An 11,406-nucleotide genomic window follows, 5' to 3' on the forward strand; every position below is an offset into this window, starting at 1 on the left:
TTTAAAGTTCTTGATTACACCTAAGTTTATAAACTTTATATAGCACAAACATCCAATTGGTTCCTATCAAGGTTTCTTTCCTAATAGCATTCTGCCTTCAATTTAATTTTCACCAATGATTAACCATGGATAAAACCCAAGGGCTTACTCAAAACAGAATCGGTTATGGACACAAAATTATTCAAGACTTTATTCATCAATTTCCTGCTTCCCTACTCATTGTGTACGCAAGGAAGAACCTATTTATCATGCTGTATTTTTGATTTAAGTAGAACCTAGTTCATATCAAATATTACCAAGACAAAATAGGTTTTATTTAAACAAAACGTCAAGGATAATTTATTCTAAAGCTTAACTAACCCATGTATGGTGTGCTTCAAGAGGTCTAAGCATGCTGTCCTTTACATTTCCATGTATACCATGTTTACAAGGTTTAGATAGTGCCAATGATGCACACAACATACCTCCTATATAATATTTTCATCATATGCAAAGCTAGACCAATGACTAAGTTTAATGAAACAGACCCCAATTTACAAGAGTTATTAATATTATATATACATTCTTCTAATTTTTCCTGACTTCTAATAGGTATTAACATCTAATCAACCATGACAACATCCTAAGTTTCCAATCCCTCATAAAATCGGTTCCTTTTGTTAAAGGGTCTAGGATTTTTATTCACCTTTTTAACCTTACAGCTTATGATGCGCTAAAAAAAAACTACGACAAGTTGTCCAATTACTCGAATTCAATTAAAGCTAGATACCACAACCTATGTGAGTTATTTTCAAGTTCCCCACAATTAATTAATTCTATAAGCAGGTACTATATTACACATGGTTATACGGCTGCAGCAAGTAATTTAAATGGCAGAATTAACTCCCTAAAACCGTTACACAGGCCAAATAAGGTGGGAATTAATGACGCACAAAACCAAAACTACACCAGCCTAAATACAACAGACACATGACTCAGGGAATAAAGAGGCAGGCTAGCGCTTGAATGTACCTGTTCTTGCCTACACATCCAGGGTTCCAAATCGAATCAAGGGACAGCCCTATACGTTCTCCCAACGATTCCCGTCTTGGTGGCAGTCAAAGGAAATACTTATATTAGAACCGAATGAAACTTTGAGAGACAAAGAGGTACAAAGCATCCTACCTCCTAGACTGAGATAACATCGCACAAGGAAATAGAACAGTGACGTCGATTTTGGTCCCAATTTGAGTGTGATGGAGGCCACACCAAATCGATCCAGGTCCATGTGTGCCCAAGGAGGAACTCGGTTAGAACCTAAAAAGGAAGAAGAGGCAGTACAACGATAATCTCTCCTCCTCCTTGCCGATGGACGCACGGCTGGAAGGGGAAGGAGATAACAATGGAGTTCAGGTGGTGACTTCTCCTCCTAGGACAGCCACGGTCTCGGTGGGCTGGAGGATGGAATGAGACGGACATGCAGGCTGAGTTTTTGTTTTCTATTCACGCTGGTCTGGGCGGAGATGATGAAGGAAACAAATATAATATGGTGTCTTGGTGCTCTTTAGTGGCCCAAGGCTTTGGGAGTAAATGAACACTACCTTGGTTCAGGATGGAAAGGTTAGTGGTGGACCTTGTGGCTGATTTTCCAACACATAGAGATGGGAAGATGGGTGACACTATGGCCTCACCGTCTGCCTCACGGTTTTGCCAAAAATGAGACAAACATCATACTTGTTATTTACTTAAATGTGCGCATGAGTAGAGGACAATACAATCTGAAGGATGTGATACCATCAACCAATAGAAGGACATGCAATTGAAATGGACCAATAGAGTTCATGCATTCAGATTTCCTAAGGCTAAATTGATGGATAAATTATAAGTTTTGGGCTAGTTAGGGTCCATCATGATTTCTTGGGCAGGTCTAATAGAGGGCCTTTGGGTTCAATTACTTTAATTCCCTAAAGTGCAGCAAACAAATCATTTTCTCGAAATTAAATTAATTTCCATTCCAACTTCATATAAAACTTGCCCTCAAGACAAGATCTTTCATTCCAAGAAACAATTTATATACTTTTAAGGCGTACCCATAAAATTCTAATTAGTGTTATGCTTCCTATATATTATAATTAGGTTAATTCTATCCTCTTAATTAATATTTCAATTTCTTAACACTTATTCCCCTAAATTATAATGAACCTAATTTTTATCCATTAAAACTAAGTCCACCCTAAATAAATATACACCTATGTATTTCGAGTTCAACACAGGCTTCTAAGTTCCTAAGCAACATTTATATAATTTCCTAAATTTGTGGGATATTACAAGCTCGTTGTACACCGGTATTGTTAACATTAATTATGATATTAAGCGTAGTTACAATCACAGCAGTTCATTTATAAAAATGCGAGTAAACTTTTTCCGTTGATTACGCGAGCATTTAAAACCATAAAAAGCGTAATAAATAAAAGCTGAGACCATAACTGAAAACTCTTGCAGAATACTAGATTAAACTATTTTTATATCTTATTTTCCTTGCTATAAGACACTAAGGGGTTCCCATAAACCCACTTAGCCAATTTCTCAATCTTACGTTTTCTACCTATCCGAACATGGTTCGGTAATTATTTTACTGCAGACACACCGCACCAAACCAGACCTTCATCTTTAGTTATCTTTTTCTCTTACTTAAATACCTTTCCAATTAGCCATCACACGAGTCATTTTGATCTGGTTTGCTCTGGATATCGCTATTTAAAGTTGGCCAAGCAAAACTGCCAACCAACCCCAAAACAGCTCAAAACGTCTCTCACTCCACGAATTACTGCAGAAAATCAACTCATCCAATTACTCCCAAATTTTACACCATAAACTAGACACCTCAACCTTCAATTTGATATATCATACGCTTAATTTGACTGTGAAACGAAGCGGTAATAAAATTCCCAAAAACTGCCAGAAACAGCCCCTGCATAGGTGCGTTCTGGACAGTCCATGTTCACAAGCTTCTACAGGGCTGCGTGAAACCTATAATATTTTAAGATGTTACAACCATGTAGAAGACATCTTAAGCTTCAAAACGGCGTATGGCACATCCCTATCGGACCTCTGTGGAGGGAGATATGCTCTCTTGAAGTTCGTCTAAAATCTGCTAATTCTACAAAAAATTCGCCAGAGTTTCCTTTGTTTTTCCTAAATTCCCCAAATTTGCATAAGCTCTCTAGTACCTCAAGTGTACCTAATAATCCAATGGGTGGCACACACAAGGACCAACAATGCCTTGGGGCACTTACAACCCAACTCAGTTTATATTTATTACACAATATAGCTCACTTTATAATCCTTAACTTGTTTCAATCACCAAAATCCATTTTCATGCAAATTCTCAACATACAAGTAATCATAAACCTAAAATAGGCCTAAGGCCCTTCCATCATAGTACATCATGCATCCATTGTACAATTACAACATTTAACTTACATGTTACAACTTACAACTTCAAACTTTAAATTACAACTTACAAATTCACAACTTTAATTTACAACTTGAAACATAAAACTTCAAATGACATATACACTAGACTTAGGAAAAATGACATGAACAAATATGACTATGAAACTCATCCTACATACATATGGGATGTTCATGCCCTAAGTCTAGCCTAGGCCAAGTGGCCACCAAAATGTAAAATAATAAACGTGCTCCAACTAGTCATCCTACGGGCTTCTTGCCCGCCGCTCCACTGCCACTGCTACCTCCTAAAATAAAGCCCCCGAGACGGGGTGAGATATACGAATATATCTCAGTAACCCAGAGGTTCTGGAGAAAACTCTATCCTATGGCTCACTTCGATCCATATAAGTAATATAAAACAACCACTTTCAAAACGGGATATAGCAAGGGATTTAGAGAAACTGGGGAATATCGGGATATAAAATACGACGAAGCTGGAATGGTAGCTACCAATACCACACAACGTCCTCGGCATATAAGCCTACAGGTCTCATCTAAGGTGTGTTCCAAGAACCACAACCAAGGTACCCCTCCCATCCGCATACACCCGAGACTTCCTAGTGTGCTCCTATCCGGATCACTCACCACGACCCTAGGTCAACTGGAACTCCCTCTCGGAGACCTATCCAGTGGAAGTCCGCACTGCCCGAAGGCTACATTGTCTACTGGCTAGAGACTCGGTACATAAGTACCCTCATAAAAACTACATGCATGCTCATGTTATTCTACACTACTCATATACATTTCCTACCATCACCCTCAACAAGTATGGTGGAACACACAAGGAGAACAAACCCCAGTACCAAGAGGTTACCTCAATATGTTCCTCCACTTAGCTCCACAGCAGCGTATTTTCCAAAATCGTTATTCAACATAATGCCTCAATCCACTTGGTCCAGGACCAAGGGCAATCCACTGACTCACGGTTCGGGGTTCAAATCGACGTTCGGCAACAACCAAGGCTTGATACTCCTCCAAGACTTATCCAAGCAATGGAAGACCAAATGACTCCATGAACATCACTTTTCTTCAAAATTTCAAATCTGATTTTGGCCAAGATCTCCCCAAGGAAACGGTTTCAAGGCCAAAGAGTGCTACCAATGGCTTTAGGAGGTGTTTTCCATCAAGATTCAAGACAAAAATCGATGGATTTGGTGGAGAAATGACCAAGTTTTGATGAAATGAAATTTTGCACAAAGATGGGGGGAAGGGGGCTGTTGGCTCGGGTTTGAGGGAGAAGGAATGGAGGGATGATGATGAATAGTGAAGGGGTGAGGTGGCCTTAAGTGAAGTTTAAGTGGGTGGGTCCCATGCCACGTCATGCGATTTAAAATCCATCCGAACTTTCACTAAACGTCAAAAAATTCACAACCTATTTAGGAACTTTAATTTTTAACATTAACCATTGTCTTTTAATTATACTTGATCAGATGAATCCAGAGTTTTTCGGTCGTTTGGAGAAAACACTGTTTTAAGTTGTTGTGCGCGCCGTTGGCACGCTTCCCCAAACTAACTTAATTCCATCAAATTGTATCAGAAATCATATTTCCTAGTTCTATAAACCATTTATAACTCATATTTGAAACCTAGAGCTCAAAACTCAATCGGCACGTTTTACGGTGCAATGTTTTTACCCGGTAAAAACACTATTCACTGATTTTTCTAAAACTTGTCTATCCACTCAATTTTTCGTTCTGAATCCATTTCTAGGGTTCTTTTTATCATCTGGGACCTTATACTCAATTTTTATCTTCCTAGGGTTGCGTGTTGGCTAATTACCGTATTGCCATTTCTTTGTATTTTAGCCAATCTTTAGGATTTTCACTAATCCATCACTTAATTACTCATTTAATATTTCAATATATAATTTAGAATTGCTAGGTGTTATAACAATCGTGTAACATCTCGTCTAATTAGGAACCTATTTAAATTGCAATTAGGAATGAGGTAGAGTACTTGTCTGCAGATTAAATAAATGTTTGCTTTAGAATGGAGTTAAATTAAATTAGGGAATTGTTGGTATGATCATGGAAGGTGAGCACCTATTTTAGGCATGTGAAGTTCTGGTTATGAGTATAGGAATAATATAATTATAACATATAACTATTTCCCCAAGAATAGAATTAAATTCAATTTGATGAAGCATTGAAATAACAATTATAATGAATATTTATTTTTAACATTTGATCGCGCGTCAAGAATCAATGACTATCCCCACATACTAACACGAGACTTTTCAGTGTGCTTTTTCGTCACTCGCACACTTCCCAGGAAAACTTCCCAGGAGGCCACCCATTCCAGAATTGCTCCAAGTCAAGCACGCTTAACTGTGGAGTTCTTCCGATCCGGGCTACCGAAAAGCAGATGCATCTTGTTAGCATAGGTAGTACCAATTAATTCTTATAAGTTATCCCAAACTGTGCAGCCTTATACCTGCACAGCCTTTGGAATCCCTCTCTTTCGGGTGTCGATTCGATTCATTCATGCATGTAACCCCACTGGAAGTCTGTCAGGAGCCGCTCCTTGTCCGTGCCTCTTTGCACCGGCGATCACTCCCCACCCTCGTCAGCGCTCGGGATGTTACATGCTCACCAACTTCCGCCTGGTTCGTCCTCGAACCACACCGTACTAGAAGAGAGGCCCTGCTCTGATACCAATTAGTGTAACACCCTCCCTTGTATGCATCCAAGAGAGTTGTTTGCTAAGCGGAATTAGAGTTCGTTCGTCACAATTTTATGTATTGAAAAATCATTTTGACGTTCCTAATTAAAACACATAGTTGAAATCAGATTACTGACAAAAATCAGAGTATACTTTCAAAATTCTTAACTTGCTGAAATTATTATTTTCCCGACAGACGTTGCTGTCTTGAAAAATTCGTATAAAATCTAGTTTTCAAAATTCCATTGTAACATTTACATAATCTGAAAATAGACACGTGGGGCTTCGCGTGCATATAAAATATAAGTGAATCGGAAGTCTGTAGCCCCACTAAATATAACTCGTAAAGTGCTCGTTAAATCTGTTTAGAAAATCAGCATTCAAAAACCTCAGAAATTATTTTCGCAAAACGTTTCAGGAATTTGTTTTCAAAATACTTGCTGATCACAAAAGACTTAAAAATAGTAATAAAATCATAATTCAACGGTAATCCAAACTACTCAATTTAATACAGTCATCCATCAAATAAACAGCAACAACAATAGTCCATACAGCAGCACATAACAGTAAATATCCATATTATCATGTCTTCCAATGATCTTCTGTCCTCCTGCCATTTTGTAAAAATAGCAGCCCCAAAGGGGTGAGAAAAATCCCAGTAGTGCGGCAACAAAACCAGTAATGCAACAGTACTAACTAGGCACAAAATCATAAAACAGTCGCATCAACATTAACTTCATTTCTTGATAAACATCATCATATATCATAGTGCGTATAAAACGCCATCTTTACGCATATAGCACCGTCGTGCGCGTACAAACACAGTGGAAATTCAATGCACGACACCCTCATTTGGTGAATTCCACCGTGACCTATGCAGACGGATGCCAAGTGTCCCATACCCTGATACCGAGGAATGCCTATATGATGCGTGCTCATACACATGGTCCTGTATATAACTATTCTAAATTTCAAGGCTAACATGAATCCTGTGCATACATGTCATGCTATGCTATCACACACAAAACAGAAAAGCAGATGCGGTATGATATAAAGTGCATGCTTATATCATCATTATCATAACATATACTTCATGTACTTTTGATACCATATTGCCACGCCATCATTTCTTTTCATAACAGAGTTACCATCATAACATTTCCATAGGCAGAATACTTTCATCATAAATAGCAGGATAATCATTAGGCACATGTGAGCAACAATTCAAAACTTCATACACTAGTTAATAGTCACATTAGGTAATACCACCTAACACATACCTTATGTCCATGCAATAATCAACAGCACCAAAATTCAGCCCACTCAATAAGAGTTACGTGCACCTAAATACATGCGGTTCAAGTAAGAATTTTGTTTATACATTCCTATTATTCATAAATGGTTCCTATGCTTTCAATCCTTGTACCTTAATTAAATTATGAGGTCACTATGCTAATTATTTTTCTGCCCTTAAAGCTATTCCTCCCATTGCTAGCAAATGAAATTTCCTAAGGTTTCATACATGCATGAGTTCGGTTTTTAGCATAACCAAATGTTCAGGATTTTATTTATGTACTCCTTCCACTAATTTCTAATCAAATCAGAATTTCCAGCATTCACCACACCCATACACATATTCGATTTTAACATGCTTTCTAACTTAGCTTCAAATTCTGACTTGGTTTAGTTTTACCAATCGTTAACAAAATTTACCACTTCTTAAGCATACAATTTCAGCTTTGGCTAATAATTAAGAATTCATAATTTAGATATTCATCTAACCTTTATACCAGTCCTAAGGTGTACTAGGGAAACCCAAAAACATGTTGTGATCGTTCATCAAGACATATGCTAGGCCAAATAAATTTTCTGACTTCACTCTACTTAATCAATTTATCAACAACAATAAAATCTTTGGTTTCATTAGCATACATAATCAGTTTTGAGAGCCACTCCCTAAGGACCCACAATTTTCATTTGAATAAATTATTTGCTTAGTGTATGCAGAATTCAATATACATGTAATGTGCTGTCTACTCAGCTTAGTCATGTGTAGGTTCATTACTTTCCTTTCTAACATAGCGCACAACCTAACCACTTAGAGGCTACCATTCCAAGTTCACCATGTTAACTTCCAAAAATTGTAAGTGTCAATTTACTAATTGTTGCACGGCTTATCTACAAGAAGAGGAGAAATGACAACAATAGCTTCCTACACCTATATGCAGCCGAGACGATAGAGGGAAAGAAAACTCAGAATTGATTTATTGTCATTACCTCCTTGCCTAACCCTCACGGATCCTCAATTGCGCAAGGGACAGCCTACCACTCCCCTTCCTAACTTCCAAAGGCCGAAACCAGTTGCATGCAGAGGAAAATGGACTCCATTCACGGTTGGGACATGAGCATGCAACAAGGGAAAGAAGTTTAATCAGACCGGTACGGTGGGAAGGGACAAGAAAACAGTACATTTACTTCACCTCCTTAGAGCCCCCTTTGGTCGAACAAGAGAAAGAGTGTGGCTGGAAGGCTAGTGTGCAGTCCCCTTAGCTGCTGCATTCAGCCGACCAGTGAGTGAAGGGGATGAAAGCTTGCATGTCGGTCCTTCTCATGAGAGCATCACGGTTCTTGTGAGGGATTCATAGGCTCAGTTTTTTCGTTCTAAATATACAGAAGAAACTCAGACTTGTTGTTCATAACAGTGGGCATGGATAGAGGGGAATTGATGCAGGCCTTCGGTTGGAGGTGTGGCGTACAAGGGGAAAGAAGAGTTCAAGCTGGTCATAGTTTTGACTCAGCTGCGCAACAAGATCGAATTGCTTTCTCATGAGTGGCTTGCGGTTTAGGGAAGAGGATGGGAGAAATGTTTGCAAGTCTAAATGCTCTTATTTCTTGTCATGGAGTTTGCGATTTAGTGAAGTAGGGCTGCCATTGATTCTTTTCTGTTTGAAGGTTTAAGAACCTAAGAAGAAGGGTCAGTCTTTGGGACATGGAGGTACGAATACTTGGTCCACAAAATGCTTGACCGAAGCTTGTAGGTAGAATTCTAAGTGTCCAATGGTTGTGTACGCGTGGCTGGCGGACATGCAAAGGGAGGAGATAAGATAGGTACAGGTTGCCATGTGTAATGTTTAACCAATAGGGCCACATTGAAATTTCCATGTGGATAAACTAATAGATAAGGGTAGTAAGGAATCTTTGAGCTGAATTCAAGCCTTCCCCTAAAGCATTTTGGGCCGTAGCCCATCACATGAAATGGGGCCAAACATATAAATCCAAAGGCTCTCTTATCTTAATAATTAACTCATGTATATTATTTTATGTTTCCCACTAATTGTTAACTAAGGGTTTATTCTTTGTAATAAATTTACTCATATACCTTTCATGAGTGCTCATATAATTCTAAGTAGTATTATGCTTTCCATATGTTATCTTAATTTGTTCCTATATTTTTAACAAGGGTGTCAAATGCTAAAAATAAATATTCATTATAATTGTTATTCCAATGCTTCATCAAATTGAATTTAATTCCATTCTTGGGGAAATGTTATATGTTATAATTAAATTATTCCTATACTCATAACCAGAACTTCACATGCCTAAAATAGGTGCTCACCTTCCATGATCATACCAACAATTCCCTAATTTAATTTAACTCCATTCTAAAGCAAACATTTATTTAATCCGCAGACAAGTACTCTACCCCATTCCTAATTGCAATTTAAATAGGTTCATAATTAGACGGGATGTTACAAATCGTCAATCCTCTACAATGGATTCCATGAGAGGCAACCCATAATGATCATGAAACAATGATCAATGCCAATCTCGATTACGTATGCAAGCTACAAGACAACAACAATACAACCACTCTCCCATTCCAACTCAATTTTCTCAAAATACAACCATATGGTCGATGGGAACATTGTCAAAAAACCAAGGGAGTTCTCATTCAATCACTTGTTTCAATCTCCAATTTACATTCTTGTTTAATACCTCCAACGATCAACATATAATTTATCCAACAACCATCAATTCATTTCCAACAACCACATTTATGATCTCAATCCACAATTTTCATCATAAATTTCATTAAGTTACTCAATAAAATCACAATAAATTTTATTGGTTCAATCATTCTAATTTATCATTCTAAGCATTAAATCTCAAAGGAGATATACCATTAAAGCTCTCCAACAAAATATCAACTCACAAACACTATTCATAAATGCATAGATTTTTTATCTCTAGAAAAATCCAAAGAAAGTGTAGAAACTTACCACAAATCAACTCCTTAGGTCCAAGCAAGTCTTCTCCAAGCCCCCAAGCACTTGAAACAACCCACAATGTTCACACTCTCTCAAACTTTTGTGGGTTTGGAGGCCAAAGATCTCCTCACACAAGGCTTCCCACAAGGTGCACTCAACATGAAACACACTTGCAAGATGATGGGGAACAACTTTGTAGATCAAGGTTTTCTCTCAAAATGGCTCTAACTCAAAGTGACTTTTGGATAAGCTATTTTTACCCTACAAAGGAGGAGAGGTCGACGGACAAGGAAGAATAGAGGAGAGAATGAGCCAAAATTTGATTTCCTAAAGTCTTAAGGTCACTTAAGTGATGTGTGGGCCCCAATTGTCACTTTACTCACTTAAATCTATTCATTTAATCCACCAATCTTCACTACATTCATAATTCATCAATTTTATCCAAACTCAACATATTTTTACTTCCTAGAAGATAATTTCACTTTTCATGTTTACGGGTAAATCTACACTGCAGTATTTAATCCAGTAAAATTACTATTCATCAAAATTTTCAAAATGTACTTATCAACTTCAAATTTCGTACTGAATCCATTTCCATTATTGTTTTTACCAAATTAGGCTCAAATTTAGTTCACTGTCTAGGGTTAAGCATTTGGGTAATTTATCATTTTGCCCCTGATGGATTTTTTGACCCAAAACTCAGAATTTTCTCTAAAAAAGCCCTCTAACCCTCAATTAGGCATTTAATATTATTTCAAGTATGCAAGATGTTATATAATACATCTCCATTTTGATGGTTGAAAGTTATTATTTGATGGTGTTTATGGTTGATTAGGGTTTGTATATATCATGATCATAGGATGTTATTTCATGTGATTTTAAGTGATTTTGAGGTTGGTTGTTGAATCTAAGCTAAACTGTACTTGGAAATGCTTAAAATGAAAAAAGGGTTTGATGTATACGTAGAAGATATATTCGGCCA

At 37.5% G+C, this 11,406-nt stretch overlaps 1 long non-coding RNA gene across 1 annotated transcript; it reads right to left on the reverse strand.

Annotated features, from left to right (window-relative positions):
* Window positions 1-5,688: 5,688 nt before the first annotated feature.
* On the reverse strand, window positions 5,689-9,170 carry LOC133302720 (uncharacterized). The gene is made up of 3 exons (XR_009750380.1): window positions 8,434-9,170; window positions 7,437-7,499; window positions 5,689-6,766 (listed from the first exon to the last, which is right to left on the reverse strand). It is a non-coding gene; the product is annotated as an uncharacterized LOC133302720 (long non-coding RNA).
* Between the last annotated feature and the right edge of the window lie 2,236 nt (window positions 9,171-11,406).

The sequence above is a fragment of the Gastrolobium bilobum genome, unplaced genomic scaffold (genome assembly GCF_033153095.1).
Source record: "Gastrolobium bilobum isolate Gb01-03AN ecotype WA unplaced genomic scaffold, APGP_CSIRO_Gbil_v1 utg628, whole genome shotgun sequence".
Lineage (NCBI taxonomy): Eukaryota > Viridiplantae > Streptophyta > Magnoliopsida > Fabales > Fabaceae > Gastrolobium > Gastrolobium bilobum.